Below are 15,839 nucleotides of genomic sequence, written 5' to 3' on the forward strand. Positions count from 1 at the left end.
CTAAAAAACTCAGTAACGAGTAGCAAACGTAAACAACAATACATTCAAGTCAACGCCACCATGAAAACACTACTGAGAAAAAAATTACGAACTTAACGTAGAAGCCCTTGCAATCGCAATTGTACTTTCCTCAATATTAAAGGCATTAATATTAAAAAAAAAAGGAACACAAGCTAATAAGAATAAGTAAAAAAATCCAGTATGAGTAACTAAGAGAGAATTAGGGAATATTCAAATAAAGTTTGCCCAAGTTAATTCTTTGGTTGACATGTATGCTAAATGTGATTCGGGGAAGCAATTATGATTTTTGCAAATTGGGCTCTTCAAAGTTCAGTTCCTTGGACAGACCTGGTCTCGAGTAATGTTCAGACGGGACACCCTAAAGAAGGTATAAAGCTATTAATTGATATGTAAAGAGCTGAAAAGACTGCAGATGTAGCTACCTGTGCTAGCATCCTAAAAGCCTGTGCAAATTTAGCCTCTCAGGCTCTGGGAAAGCAGTTACACTCGCACATTAATATTTTGGGTAATTTTCAGTTGGTCTACCAATCTGATATTTAATACATTACTAGTGTTATCGACAGTATATTTGTGAATCTAGTAGATTCAAACAAATTTTGATAAAGCTTTTTGCGGCTGAAAGCCTAAATACCTTACGATATGAATGTAAAAGTGTTCTTTCAAGTTTCTTGTCGAGTCTTTTCAAAGGCTATGCACTGAGGGAAAAAAAGAATATTCAACATCAAATCACATTGCAAGGCTTGAATCACTACAGAAGCACTGGAGGTCAAATCATTCCTAAAGCTCAACAAAATAATAGACACATTACCTCTCTTCAATTACTGCTCTAAATGCGTCCATGAATACTTCAACATTATGGTTTGAACATTCACATTCAACTTCTAATTATACTGTTCACAAATCAGAGAGGAGAATAGTTCTGATGCTTAAGAAAAACGATATTTTCACCCGACTGGTCGCAACTGTAAATTGAAAAATGGTTGGCAATGAATTACATAAACCTTAACAACAAGATTTGTTGCAAAATTAGAAATGCCATCCTTTCCCTCCAATGCTTCTACAACAGCAAGAGCCTTATCTGCCAGAGGTCTAGGAAAACTCTTGGACTACAAAAGGAAATAATAAACAAAATGTAAGTACTCATTCTATGGCTCCTACTAATGCTCAGCAGCAAACACAAAAGCAATACATACGTTGATGCAAATAACATCTTATTCTTACAATTGCAACTCTGTCTCCAGGACTAACTGAAATAGATTCAGAACTTGGAGCCTCCTGAAGCTCAACACCGTTCTTCAATTTGTTCTGTTCATCCTGCAGATGATGAATCTATTGCGTTAGACCATATTAAACCCTCTAGATATATATTACGTTTACAGACAATTTATTGTATAGAATTACCAGATCATGAAGAAGCATATCCACCACAGGAGCTGCTACTATTCTTAGTAAATGCCTATGTAAAACAACCTGCCATCATTTACATGTCAATTTGCACATTTCAACAATGATAACAGAAAAATAAAACTTCTAAAAAACATAACAGAACTTACATAAGAGTAAAAACTGGAAATGCAATACATCAAAAGAATTTAAAATTGCGTCCAATTGTTGCCAACCAAACATTGAGAGAAGGATCATCAAGGGTTCAACCAAAACAAAGGCCCAAGAAAGAAACCATAAAACCTTAATCTGGACATCACTTTGACAATGCATAATCGATCGCAAACATGTCAGTTACAGCTGGTGTCCAATGCACTCCTGCACGAACTGATCCTTGAATCTCGCCTTCCTTCACAAGTCCATTAAACAAAGATTGGAAGAAAGATTCATCAACCGCTACACCACCAGTTCCGCCCATTTCCTGCAGTAACTGCTGCAATGAGCTCCACAACACCGTCAAATTTGTTGGCACTGTGATGCCCCTTGCTGCCCCCCGAACCATTGCATTCATGCGGGCCACATAGGCGGGAGTATACAATTGCCCTCCCTCAAGCCTTCCTTTCACCTGTCCCAAAGATCAACATCACGTAAAATATAACTCCGATGTCATTCCAGATCTTACATAACACATGAGAAACACTATTGCGGTGGGTCGTGGCTCAGTGGTCAGGGATAAATAACAAGGAACAGAGTTGACGAGAAGATGGGTTTAGAGAAGGATAGACGATGGTTTTAGGGAATAAAAGCTCAGCAAAACAGAGATTCTGGTGAGAAGCATTGACGAAGGAGTTAGGGAAGGATGGAGAAGAATGTTTTGTTTTGGGCGGGTTTAGGTTTTCCTTTTGCCCCAAATTTTGGGAAAAATTGAAAGAGGCGCTTATTTATCTAAGATTAAAATTTTTTTTAAGGGGTTTATAAAATCATGTAAATAGAATTTTGAAAAAATGAAAAGGAAAAAAAGACTTCTCCTATTAATATTGCATGAATTTATAAAAAGTCATAGTAAATGATATCAGTAAAATAAAATATTTTTTGGAATGCACAATAATTTTAAATTGGATGAAACATTATTCAAATCTAGTGTACTGACCTGCTTAAATATTATATTAGTAGTTTAATATATTCAGTAGCTTTTTAAAAGATTAAATTTTCTAATTTTAATTTTAATCTTATTAATTGGACATAATAATTTAAACATTACAAATAAAAACATTAAAAAACGTTTAAATTTTTTTTAATTTATATTATATAAAATTAATAAATTTAAATTAAATAAGATATTAAACAAATTTATTATGTTGTAATAACAACATAATAAATTATAAATAATTTATACACATTATTTTTAATTATTTATAAACGTTATTAACTTTACTTATCTATTTTTAATAGTATCTAATTTGAAGTAGAGATAAAAATTCATATTCAAAATAATCTTTATATTCATACTTAATATCAATTGATGAAAAATTTTTTGTTAAATTTTATGTTTAATTTTTTAAATTATCTTTATTTTTATTTTTTTTCAAAACATTAATATACATTTTTGTAATATCCCTTCACTATATTAAACAATATTCTTTTTCTTATTGTATACTAATCTCTGTACACATACCTAATATTAACTATTAAATTATATTGGCCTTCCTTCTTATTTTTTTCTTCTCCCGTTACCTTCTCTTCACCCGATCGTTATGAGTTATCACCACGTATTATCATCGCAACTTTCACCCTTGTCTATCACTATAATCTACAACCATCTATGCTGTTAACTTTTATGAGTTGTTGAAGGTTTGTGGAAAAAATTAAGACACAAAGCATTTATAATTTTTGGTCAAATTATCAAGATTTGATGTTAGTAATCCTATAAAACAATATCAAAATTTATTATTTCGAACTAAGTTAAAAAAAAAACATCTCATAAAAAACAGCTCATGAAAGTTATATCTTTGGATTTATCTTGAAAGCTAAAAATTAAAGTTATATGATATTAGCATCTTTTATTAAGCACATAAATAAACATAAAAAAGGCTCAACAATAGGTTCGATTAGAGAACAAAATATCCTATAATAAAAGAATCACTTAAGCTAAAACGTGCGTAACAAAATATGACGTGTCTCGGAAAATATAAAATGCGATGAAAATAATAAACTATATATCCTTTTGCAGTCGTGACTATTTTTGTAGTATTTCTTTCATATATGCACGTGCCTTATCCATAACTTCTGACTTCTTTAAATTGAATTCCTTGCTAACCAAGTCGATTGCTAGCCTCATCCTATCACTGTCATAGACCTAATAATTTTAAAAAGTACGAAGCAATTAGAATAACATATATATACCTGGATACATATTACATTTTGTCCTAATAATAATGAAAAATTTAGAAAATGAATAAAGTTGGTTACCGTGATGCCAAAATCATCAGTCCATCCGCACTCTTTCATCCATTGAGCAATCCAGATACCGCAGTCATTACTGTTTAGTTAAATGTGTGATTGTACTAATTCATCAGTTTAACCGAAACACATGATTTGTACATAACAAACTCAAAAGACATGACAGCAAAAAAAAAATTTAAAATTAATATTACTTACGAGCCTTTCCTCTGTTGTGGCAGGTCGGACGGTTCCACGACACGAAACTCAGAAATCCTAGGTACAGTGATTTCACTAGACATGTAGAAAGATTTGTGTTCTAACATTCGTTCGATGAATATAGCCTATGTGACATAAAATATTGTTGGTTACTGTGTAGTACAAGCAATGTAACGGGTTAATTTTTATTACCTGTCTAAAATGGATAGATTATAAAAAATTTAAAAATAATTAATTCGGTATTAGTGTTAACAAATGAACCTTCATTTCAAATTAAACAAACTACTAAATTACTTACAAACCAAATATAGCAATGATCTTAAATTACAAATTCAAATCGTAATTTCAAACGATGTCGTGTTTTTTTTTTGTTATATACAAAACATTCAAAATTAATAGAGAATAAACGTTTAAAAACTAAATGTACTTTTAACAAAATCAAACTGGACCACTTACCATGGTTTTAACTGATAATAGCCTACCATAGTTTCTGTCTGGTATTTTACAAGAATCAAGCACAAAGATCTTTTCTTTTTTCACGTCTACGGTCATCAGGAACCAATGCTCATTGAGGTCGTTGATGGGGACAAAAATCTACTTATTTACAAAATAACGAGGATTGTGAATCTATGCTATTAAGATAAACATACAATTTGGATTAAATAAATCATATATTCTTTACTAAAAAATAAAGGACTTATTACCCTTGACAAATACTCAATCTTATGCATGTACTTATCCGCATATTGTTTCCTTAGTTGATTGGGTGGTCTAGACCATGTAAGTGCTAGTTGCTTGAGTATATTGTGAAAAAAAAAATAATACATCAAATTATTCATATGCGGCTTGAAACTTAATTTAAACAAAATATCAAATACAGATTTTTTTTGGGTATTTTTTTACTGAAACTTACCGAAAAGGTTGTTGGCAAAAACCATATGGATGGCAACTTGTTAAGCTTTTTATGCTCTTGTGTGAGAATGCAAGTAAGGGAATCTATAACCTACAAACAAATAAATTTGTACATTTTCAATTTTACGATATATAACATTAACATTTTGTACTTTTTTAATGTTAACTAATAAAAAATAAATATTTACATCCTGGATGACTTGTTCTCCTGGAACTAATGTGGCTAAACTTTCTCTATTTGCATATGCGGTACGAGTTGACACCAGTACTTCATCCCTTTACGAATACACATGCAAATATTTATCTCATAAAATTGTCATTACGAAATGATAAATTAGACCTGCATCAAATCGAATAGTGTTATAAGTATTTACCGATTAACTTGCCACTTTAAATCCGGGCCAAAAATATAGGCGGCACAAGCAACTTCATCCGTCGTTAGAATCATGTCCTCCGGTGGTCTAAAACTAATGGGCATCCACTGCAAATACGACACCATCATCATGTGTAATTAGACAATAAAATTAAAAAAAGTAATACTAAACAAAGTCATCACAACACATTCTCATGTTTTTATACACATACCTGTGGAACTTTCGGGCCACATGAACGCCGCGGCAGCTCAAATGATGAGGTACCCTTTTTACCAATATATATTTCCGTATTTGAATTCAAATCTAATTCAGATGATCTTCGTGGGGAGGCATTTGGTTTGAATATCTCCTTGAGATTCACGTCATTTGCGTGGTTATCAGAATCGTTGCTAGTGGAGAATTTGTGTAGGGTGGGTTGTACAACTGTTTTTTGACATTCTTGGGATCGAATGAATTTGCTCATTATTTTATCTATGTCGACTTTATTATCAGTTTTTGAATTATTAATATTCGTGGTATTATTAATAGCTAGATTTTTTATGTACGGATTGTCTGATCTAGTTCTATTAACGGCGTACAATGGATAAGCCATTTGGTTTTGTTTTTCTAGGATTTTCGTCAGACAGGTTATGGCTGTTGTCATCTTATCAACTGCATTAGTAAAAATAATATCACAATGGTGGTGGTACTGGTTGTAGGTGGGTGGTGAGTGAGCTTCAACGTCTTGAGAATGGTTCTTCTTAAGGGGCGAACTCACCTCTTTTTTTACCCGTATTTAAACTTCCATGAAAACTGTATTTTAAATGTTGCAAATAATACACAATTTAAGAACACTTATTTAAAGCATCAGCAGATACTAAATAATTAATAAACGTTAATATTGTATTCTAAATATTACATAAAATTTAATAAAAATTAATTCCTATTAAAACATGATCACAAAGTTTGTATCTTATTGAAGTTGAAAAATTGATTACTTCGTTGTTCACTAAATGTACGCTGAAATATTAATCTGATACATTGTTCAATAAGCTCTGGTGCAGAACGAAATTAATTACACAGGAAAAAATGGTTCACGTTTTAAAAATTATAATTAAAATTGATCTACAAAAATTTCATAGGTTGTTTAAAATCTTGTACTAAAAATATGTACTAATAAATAATAAAACAGGTTTTTTCCTATTATATTAAATATTACGGGATAATAATTAAGAATTAAATTAATGTTAAAAAAAACACAAAATTGAACGTACATCTATTACTCAAATAAACCGACTATACTATAAAGAAAATATTTAGTTGTATAATAAAATTGGACCGGTTACCTTGAGGATGTATCTATTATTTGTTTTAGTGTTCTTTTCCTCTGTTTTGTCTTATTCTTGTTCATGCTGTCCGTTGATTCGCTTGTTACGTTGATGGTATATCTAGCTCTTTCCTTGCTCGGCCTCCTACCTCTCCCCCTCGAAGACATGTTTTCGTGATAATAGTTAATTCAAGCTAAAATTAACTAAATTTTTTCTCGTATGAATAGGTAAATTATAAAAACTTTTGACTAGAGTAGATCCATGTGCTCCGAATTTATAAGGGCTACTGATAGAGTAGATTTCAAAATTTCAAATTTCAAATATTGAATTTTGAACAAATCAAATTTAAAGTTACAGAATTCAATTTGTTTTCAATCTACATCATGTCAACCACATTTGAAAAAAATACACTAAACTATTAAATTTAAGTGATAGTTTCCCTTTTTAAATTTATCCAAAAATATCTTATTCCAATATAAAGACGCAAACACATTTTTTAATATATCTTTAGAAATTGCTACTAGCAATAGCGGTTTACGTAAACACATAATCCGCTATAGCCAGCTGCATATTACATGCAAATGGGGGAACACATAATCCGCTAGAACAAAGTCGTAGTTTCTGTTTATCGATGCTTGGCCATAAACCGCTACTGGCAATAGCAGTTTATGTGCATAGAGACACGTGCGTAAATCGCTGGAGGCTATAATGATTTAGTTTGAAAAAAGATATTTGTTGTTTCTGTACCATTTAAGAGAAAAAAAATAATGCATTTAAACTCAAAAAGCATTAAATCGAATTTATTTTTAACCGAATTGCTGAATTTCTTTAGTTTAAAATTTAAATGGTATTGTTGTTATTGTTTTCATATATCGTAGTTAATTAAAAAATAACAGAAATTGATAGCGATAATTAATATTATTCTATTACGCCTATACATCTAATATTCTTCAATTTTTGAAACCACATATGTAATATTTAATTTGTAACCATACGGTTTGGACTTTTTTTTATAAATCATTGGAAATTTTAGTTTTTAAATTTCAGTTTAGGTATATCATTTATTTGCAACTCATTTTACACATATTTAATCTTATTTAAATTTTCGTTTCCAACAAATGCTGGAACGATAAACTATCGCTTTTAATTCTTTTTAAAATTTGATTTTTTTTTAAATCGAATTTGTAACTTTCTTAATTTTAAAATTTAGATGGTATTTTTTTAAACTATTGGAGATTCGTTTACGAGTAACGATGATCATGAGATTAACGTTGATCATGAGCCATCCTCTCTGTGTAGAAGATATCGTTGGACAATTTAGTTGGTTAGAATATCTCATTCTTGGACTATTAGATAGTTTTAGTAACAAAATACGTTTGTCAAACTTTTTAAATAATTGTTACATAATTCTTATTTAATTTTAAATATAATTTAATCTTTTATATACTATTTAATTATTAATTTTATCTTTTATTTTATAAATTATTATCTCTTATTCATGTATTATGTAACACCCTACTACACAGTGTTTTATGCTTAAGTCATAGAACAGAGGTAGTGTGGTATTACAGACCTTTAATAGTAAGGATATACATATAATACTGAAAGAAATAATATACTAGGAGCCTTGAAACAGAGCGGGTAAACAAAAATCGCAAAATAAAAAAGCGCAACGCTCAAGGAATAGGATTACTTGCGTGCTAAGAAACCTAATAGGAACATGATAAAACAATAAACGAAGGGATAAAGAAAAGCCAAGGAACAGCATAACTAGCCTCTGACTCAGCCTGCGAAGCTAAGGCTGGCCGGAGGATACATATATACATATAAACATAGATAAGTGTCCCCAAAATATACCAAAATACCAAAGTAAACTCCTATCTCTCCCTCAACCTCTAAGAGGAGCGGCATACATAAGTTACTTGGAGAGTAAGCTACACATATATATACATATATACAAATAGAAACCAAAATACACCCAAGGACTACTTCGCTTTCCAGAATCCAGATGCCTAGCGAGGAGCCTCTCGACCTGCATCTGAAAAATAACAATACAATATGGAATGAGAACCGGAGGTTCTCAGCATGGTAAAAGTGCCACGCGTATAAGAAATACGGTCCTGAGAATGCCATAGGCAATCCTAGAACTCCGTTATTCAATTATCCAACTTAAGTACTAAACAGAAGCCATAAACAGGGGTAGGTATTCTAAATCTGCCTAACTTACTCAAGTTCAAGCTTAACCTAACACCAAACCATTTCCTCCGTTTCCTCCATCCTTTCATCATTCAGAATGCAACAGAAACAAGCAACCAAACAAGTTCACGCACAAGTAATGATCAAATAGTACAAATAGCAAGTATAACAAATAGCAGGTAATATATATCAATTAGGCATACCCAGGAAATGCATAGCAATCAATACAAACAAATGCATATGATGCATGCCTGTCCTATGGCTGATGGGGCCCATCTGTCGGTTATCCAGCCAACCCGACAAGTCCGAAAACCTTAGACTGTCCCCCGTCGCGCATCCCCAAGAGTCTATGCATAGAGTTCACATTCAATCATCATATAATCACTCAATGGGGCTATCCATACCCGGGAATTTATACGTGCCCGGTCACCCTTACGACGTAGGGTCAACAGAGTATCGAGATTCAACCTGGAACACGTGGTGGCGAGCCACGGTTCTTACCCAGGGAAACTCGTATCTCAGATATCATTATTCATAAGCCATTTCATAGTCATAATCATTATTTAATCATTCATCAAGCCATGGCATATTAACTCCTTTTATTAACAACCTCCCTTTCACATTTTTCATCGTTATTCCCTTATAATTCATCTTGATTACCCTTTCCGGGTCCTGACCAAACTTTTTATCAAACTCTTCTCATCCTTCTTAATATCGAATAATCTTAAAATCAACCCAACTCTAACATTAAATCAATCACATCACACGAGGATTGAACTTTAACTTCTCGAACTCATGACTATCACTAAGACATCCTCAACACTCTATTTTCTTTTCTATTTTTAATATAGCAAATGAACTCGGAATTGCACAAACTTTATGTCCAGGCGTTCATATTGAAATAAGCTTTCTAACAAACTAAATATCATAATTTTCTGATTTTTCTAGCCTCAGAAATAAAGGAAAAACCGTGACTGCTCTGCAGTGCATAAAACCCAAAAAACAGCAGCAACATGTGATATTCAAAATTCAATATAAAATCCAAGTTAAATCCAATGACTTTGAAAATTAGTGTAGTTAAACTTTACTCATCCAGGTTTCTTTCTCAATTGGTTTTGAGTCAATACCATTTTTAATGAAAAAGTTACATTACCTGGAAATTAAGTAAAAATGAGACAAAATCTGTTTTAAAAACCAACAAGCTTAGTACCTTTCAATTGGAATAACTTTTATTACAAAACTCCAATTAAGCTAAATTTTGATTTGAGAACCACTAGCTCATCTAGAAACAAGTGTGTCTTGGTTGCAACCCAATTTCTATTTAATTCTAAGAGTTACAAGCATTGGAAGTTGATGCATAGCTTGCTAAAATCTGTTTCTTTTCAGTTTTGACCACCAATATTCAAAAATTCACAGCTCCCAATCCTCAACTCTTAAAATTCTGAAATTTTAGTGAAATAAAGCAAGTTAATCAAATTTTATAACAAAATTGGTTTCGCTCCAAAACTCAACTCGTAGAAGTCGCAGCAAGACAAACAAGTTGCTGCCCTGTTTGATCTTTTCTGCTGCTGGACAGATTTAACAACCTAACTTTAAAAATTTGCCATAAATTGTATATTTAACAAAAAGGTCCCAAATTTTTCAGTTTAGTTTCTTATATTCCCAAGTTTAGCCCAAACTTGGTCTCATACAATTCCGATCATTACATAATTAGTTACAGCATATACAATACCACCACAACACAACTCTACATCCTTATTAACAAACACCAATTCTAATCCATCATAAATAAATATAAGAGCACACTATTAATAACTTTCACACCTCATAATTCTAATGTATAAATTCACTAACAAATCTATTCTAACAACATTACAAGGCTAATCATTAAATACAACAAACAATCTAACTTATTCTATGGTTCCTCTAACCTAAGTTTTCACAACACCGTAAATATTAAACGTGCGAAACTTAAACCATACCTTGGCTGATCACTTAATTCACCCAAGGCAGCTTCTCAACATAAAATCACAGCCCCTCCAAGCTCAATCAAACAGCCCCAAAGCAAGCCTTGTCACCAACAAAGCTCCAAGTAATCCAAATTCAAGTTCAATGCATAAGCACCCTCTTAAACTACACCTAATACACATATATATGTTCTAATTCAGTTTTTTATTACCAAAAACAAGATTGAGCTAGGGTTAGGGTGTTCTTACCATACCCATATGCTCAATAGCTTGAGCCCACAAGTTCCGGAAGCTAACTTGAACCTAGAACACAAAAATTGGACAAGATTCACTATAGGTTTTCAAGTTTACCAAAGAAAGAGGGATAGAGATTCTGAATTCAATAGAAGGCTTACCAGAGAAATTGTTTGGATAGAAAGGTAGAGCTCAACGCGCTGAGCGCGTGGCCGCGAACGGTGCGGCAATCGGAGCCCGGATGAGGAAGTTATGGTAGTTGGAAGGAATGGTGAGGGTTAGGTTTCTTCTCTTCTCCCCCTTGCTGTGTTTTTCGTTGCTGTGGTGAAATGGAGAAGATGAAGCTGCTGCTTCATTTATGTTAGGGGCCCGGTTGAACCCATGGGTCCGGTTTGGGCCCCGGTTCAACCGGTTTGGTCCTTCCGGTCCGTTTTTGGACCAAATTTTAGAAATTGGTATCAAAATTTTCGTTTCGACGAGCTCTATCCTATTTTGATATTAGTTTTGTATTTTTAGCTTTCCTAATTAAAATTCAATTTATTAACTAATAATTTACCGATTTTAGCGGGGTTTACATATTATATTTAATAATGTTAAAAATAGAAGAAACAACGAAACACATCTTCCATTAATCAACAATTTTTTGTCCTTGATCCATCTTTAAACACCAATAAATTCGTGTTTCTTGGTAAATCAATCGAATTGGCCGTACAACACCGTCGTTTGAATATCGTATGTTTCTTCAAGATTCAACTGATTAGTGGTAACACCTTTAATTTCTAATTTTTATTTAAAATTATACGAATATGTTTATTTAAATAAAAAAAATTAAAATAATAAGAGTACATTTATTTAAAAAATTTTAATTTAAAAATAACATAAATGTATTTATTTGTAAGTTAACATTTAACAACCGTAATTTATTTCTTTTAAACAAAATCTAATAAATAAAATTAATAACATCAGTACAATAATACAAACACATGCAATTTAATAAATCATTAAATTTTTAATTACAAAGTACTACAAATTTTATAATTTAGATTATTAATTATTTAAATAAAATTAAATTTATCAAAAGATAAAAATATACTAATACACTTCAAATTGTATTAAAATTATACAGGTTTGATGAGTCCATAAACAAACTTTACTTAAATAAATAAGTCTAAGTCAACGGTGAATTTTGTGCAAACATTTCGAAAACACATTAATAATATTAAATATTAAAAAGTAACATGATTTTTTTCAGAATTGCATTTTTTTTTATCTATAACAATATACCATCAGAATACGGAGAATCTGTTCTCAAATTCTCTCTTCCTATTTTACTCCGATTTTTATAATCTAAAACTAGAAATATGTACCCAATTTCTGTCAATTCTACATTAAGTCAGCACAAAAATATATAACTGCTTCACTTTCAACCATCAAAAGAGATTTAAAAAGAAAAACCGCTCAGTCTCAACGTAAAATTATAAAGATAGATTCGTTTGCAAAATAATTTTTACACGGTAATTTTTAAAAATAAATCTTCCAGCAAATAATTTTCCTCTTTAACATACATGTAACAATATATAATGGGAATATGAAAGATGTAGTATCCAATTCTCTTTTTTCTATTTTACCCCTATTTCTTATAATCTAGAACTACATGCACGTACTCACGTTCCGTAAAAGTTTACATTGACTCTCGAGAAAAAAATGTAACTACTTCACTTTCAACTATTAAGGAAATTTAAAAAATCTACTTACTCTCAACCTAAAATTTAAAAATAGATCAACTTACAGAATAATTTAAACAAGCTGATTTCTTAAATTAAATGTACAGAATAATGTTTCTCTTTAAACTATTATCATACTATGTTAATATACTCTTGATATTTATACAATATATTATGATAATTGGTGTCTACATTCAAGCTTTAATAAAATAGGTTTATTATTAAATAAATTCTTTCGTCAATTATGTTAAATTCAAAAATCTCTAACCATTTTTTCACATATATTTTTGCTGGATGTAAATTAATCTTACAGATTTTCTTAATAGGATATTTTTATTCGTAAAGGAATTAAAATAGTTGAACAAGGCTAGTTTTTTGTTAAAAGAAATTTATAAAGACAAATTCTTCTCGTTAAATTATAAACACACCTTTCTAATATACTCTAGGTACCTACACAATATATGATATCAATTACCGTTTATATTTAAGTTATAATATTGTTATTAATGAGATAGGTTTATTATTTTTCAAACAATATAGAGACAATAATGTTTGTGTTAACATATCATGATCTATTTGACATATAATATTTATTCATCTGAGTCCATGAGGTGCTTTAAAAAATAATGTTTAAGTAATTTATTTATTTTTGTAATTTTTTTATTTTGAAATTCAAATTTTAGTACATTTATTTTTATTCAAGGCTTATTTTTTTTATTTTATTTTAATTCTGTTAAAACAAGTTATGAATTTTAATTTTAGTTTATAATTTTTCGGATAAATAAAACGCTAAGATTAATTTTATAAATTAACTTAGTGAAACATATTTAAGATTTAAATTAAATTTTGAAAGGCAACATTTTTAACATATAGTTTAAACGGTTTGCCACCTGTGCAAAGAGTAACTTGAATTTGAATATTGTTAAAGGCCATCAGATAAAAATTCGTAACAAATTCCACATGTGTAGTTGAATTAATTTAAAATTGAAAGAAAAAAATTTAACTTAAACCTCCTATTTTTTAGATAGTATTATCTTTTCAAATTTCAAACGACAATGGAAACATTATAAATAACTGTTAGAGTAGTCACTACTATTCAGGCCTCCCTAACAACTTGTTTTATGTTTCTGTGTTATTCACCCTTTTTAGCATTCACATTACCATTAAAGTGACAGCATGACTGGTCGTGCAACTAGGAGCAGTTCAAAGAGATTCGTAACGTCAAGTTTTTTATTAATTTTTTTGGTATCTAATTTTATTTCATTTTAATTTTTGTTTAATTTTTATTCGTTCCATACTATGCTTCGTATTTTATTGTCTACGTCTTAGTATTAACGTATAAAATTGTAACTGATGATTAACTTATTTAAAACTCAATCTGACATTATTTACGTGTTTTTACTTTGTTTGAAGAGTAAACTCAACGCAAAAAAAAGATATGAAAAAAAAGGTCACGCACAAGATGCTGTTTGTGACATATCCTCCAGGTAAATCTCAATTTAAAGGTATTTCTAATATTATTCAATTTTCACATTACCAACTCCAGTGAAACATTCACGAATTGGAGTCCAAGTCAAAAGGGACGACCAAGAAAATAGAGTATGAGATTATATACTAGTATTCTTATTCAAAATTTTAATGGTTAAATTTTCACGCATAACTGGTTAAATTTACACACCCTAATGGTAATATTATTAGATTACATACAAACATGTATAAACTTAGTTATGTTCATATGATTTAATGGTTAAATTATTAAAATTATATAAAATTATATAATCATTAATCTTTTCAAAATATAATTTTGTTATTATGAAGATAAAAGTTATATTTCTCATTTGTTTGTTATTCACCGATAATGTAAAATTATTTCCACTGTTAATTAATGGAACTTGGGAGGGTAAAAAATGGTAACAAAATATATACAAAGCTACGTTCAATCATGAAAACAATGCAACATAAGGAATAAAAATATAAAATTTAGTGTTCAGTTTTTATATTTTATTTGATAATAAATTACACATAAAAACTAGAATATAAAAGTGTATTTATCATTATTTTTCATACAAAATTTTACAAAATATATATAATGACAAGAAATTTATAAATAAACAATTGATAAGAATAATAAAAAATAAAAATTAAGTTGATATCCTAATTAATATTTCACGTCTTTCGTATAAAAAAATACAAAATATATTAATTTTATGTTTCTAAATATCATATATGTGTTTATATCTTATTTACTAAATATAATTTTATAATTTTATTTTCCTGTTTTAAACATACTGTTAACTTATTTATTTATTTACAAAAATTAATCTAAACTTTAACTACTTAGGCCTGCGAAATAACATGGGAAGACTCAAATAATTGCAATGCAGGATTGATTGAAAATATTTATTTTGTTTTCATGAATTTAGATTTTGAAACTTTTTTTTTATTTGTGTTTGAAAAAAAATATGGGATACACAAGTCATAGTTTTCGATATGTGTTTAAAAAATTTTATTAAATTGGAGTATACAGATCTACATTTCGGAGTGTATATTCCAAATTTTTTTAATTTTTTAAACTCAAATCCGACGATCCGATTTCTACTTCCTAAATAAGATCATCACACTTTTAATACTAGAATAATTTACAATTAAAAAGCATCCCATTGTTAAATCAGTATTAAAAATAATAATGTGGAAATATGTAGTGAAAGTCTATGATAATAGATGTTAGGGTCGGCTCAAGTGAAAAGAAACCTCTAACTTTTAATTACACTCCAATTCGGGGATGCCCTATCGGAGGTGTCATTTGTACTGGAGCCCGCCACAAACTGTGGTCTCCCCATTTATTGCGTAGGTGCCGTGCCAGAAATGCCTGTTGCTCATGTCAATCCTAATTCATGGCTACCACATCTAAACTAGAGTGTAAATTCAATTCGCAGACGCGCCGCCTATGCTTTTGTGAATTTTCGGAACCATTTATCTTCATGCTTTTTTTTGGAAATAATATAGTTGTGATATTTGTCTATATAAAAAAGCCTATGTATATTGATAAACAAATTTTCTTAA

General features: G+C 30.2%; 1 long non-coding RNA gene across 1 annotated transcript; it reads right to left on the bottom strand.

The window, feature by feature from the left end:
• Positions 1-8,417: 8,417 nt before the first annotated feature.
• LOC107622869 (uncharacterized) lies at positions 8,418-11,450 on the bottom strand. The gene is made up of 4 exons (XR_001616284.3): positions 11,214-11,450; positions 11,068-11,121; positions 10,834-10,990; positions 8,418-8,693 (listed from the first exon to the last, which is right to left on the bottom strand). It is a non-coding gene; the product is annotated as an uncharacterized LOC107622869 (long non-coding RNA).
• Positions 11,451-15,839: the final 4,389 nt, after the last annotated feature.

This window comes from Arachis ipaensis, chromosome B10 (genome assembly GCF_059453495.1).
Source record: "Arachis ipaensis isolate K30076 ecotype BB chromosome B10, ASM5945349v1, whole genome shotgun sequence".
In the NCBI taxonomy this organism is placed as follows: Eukaryota; Viridiplantae; Streptophyta; class Magnoliopsida; order Fabales; family Fabaceae; genus Arachis; species Arachis ipaensis.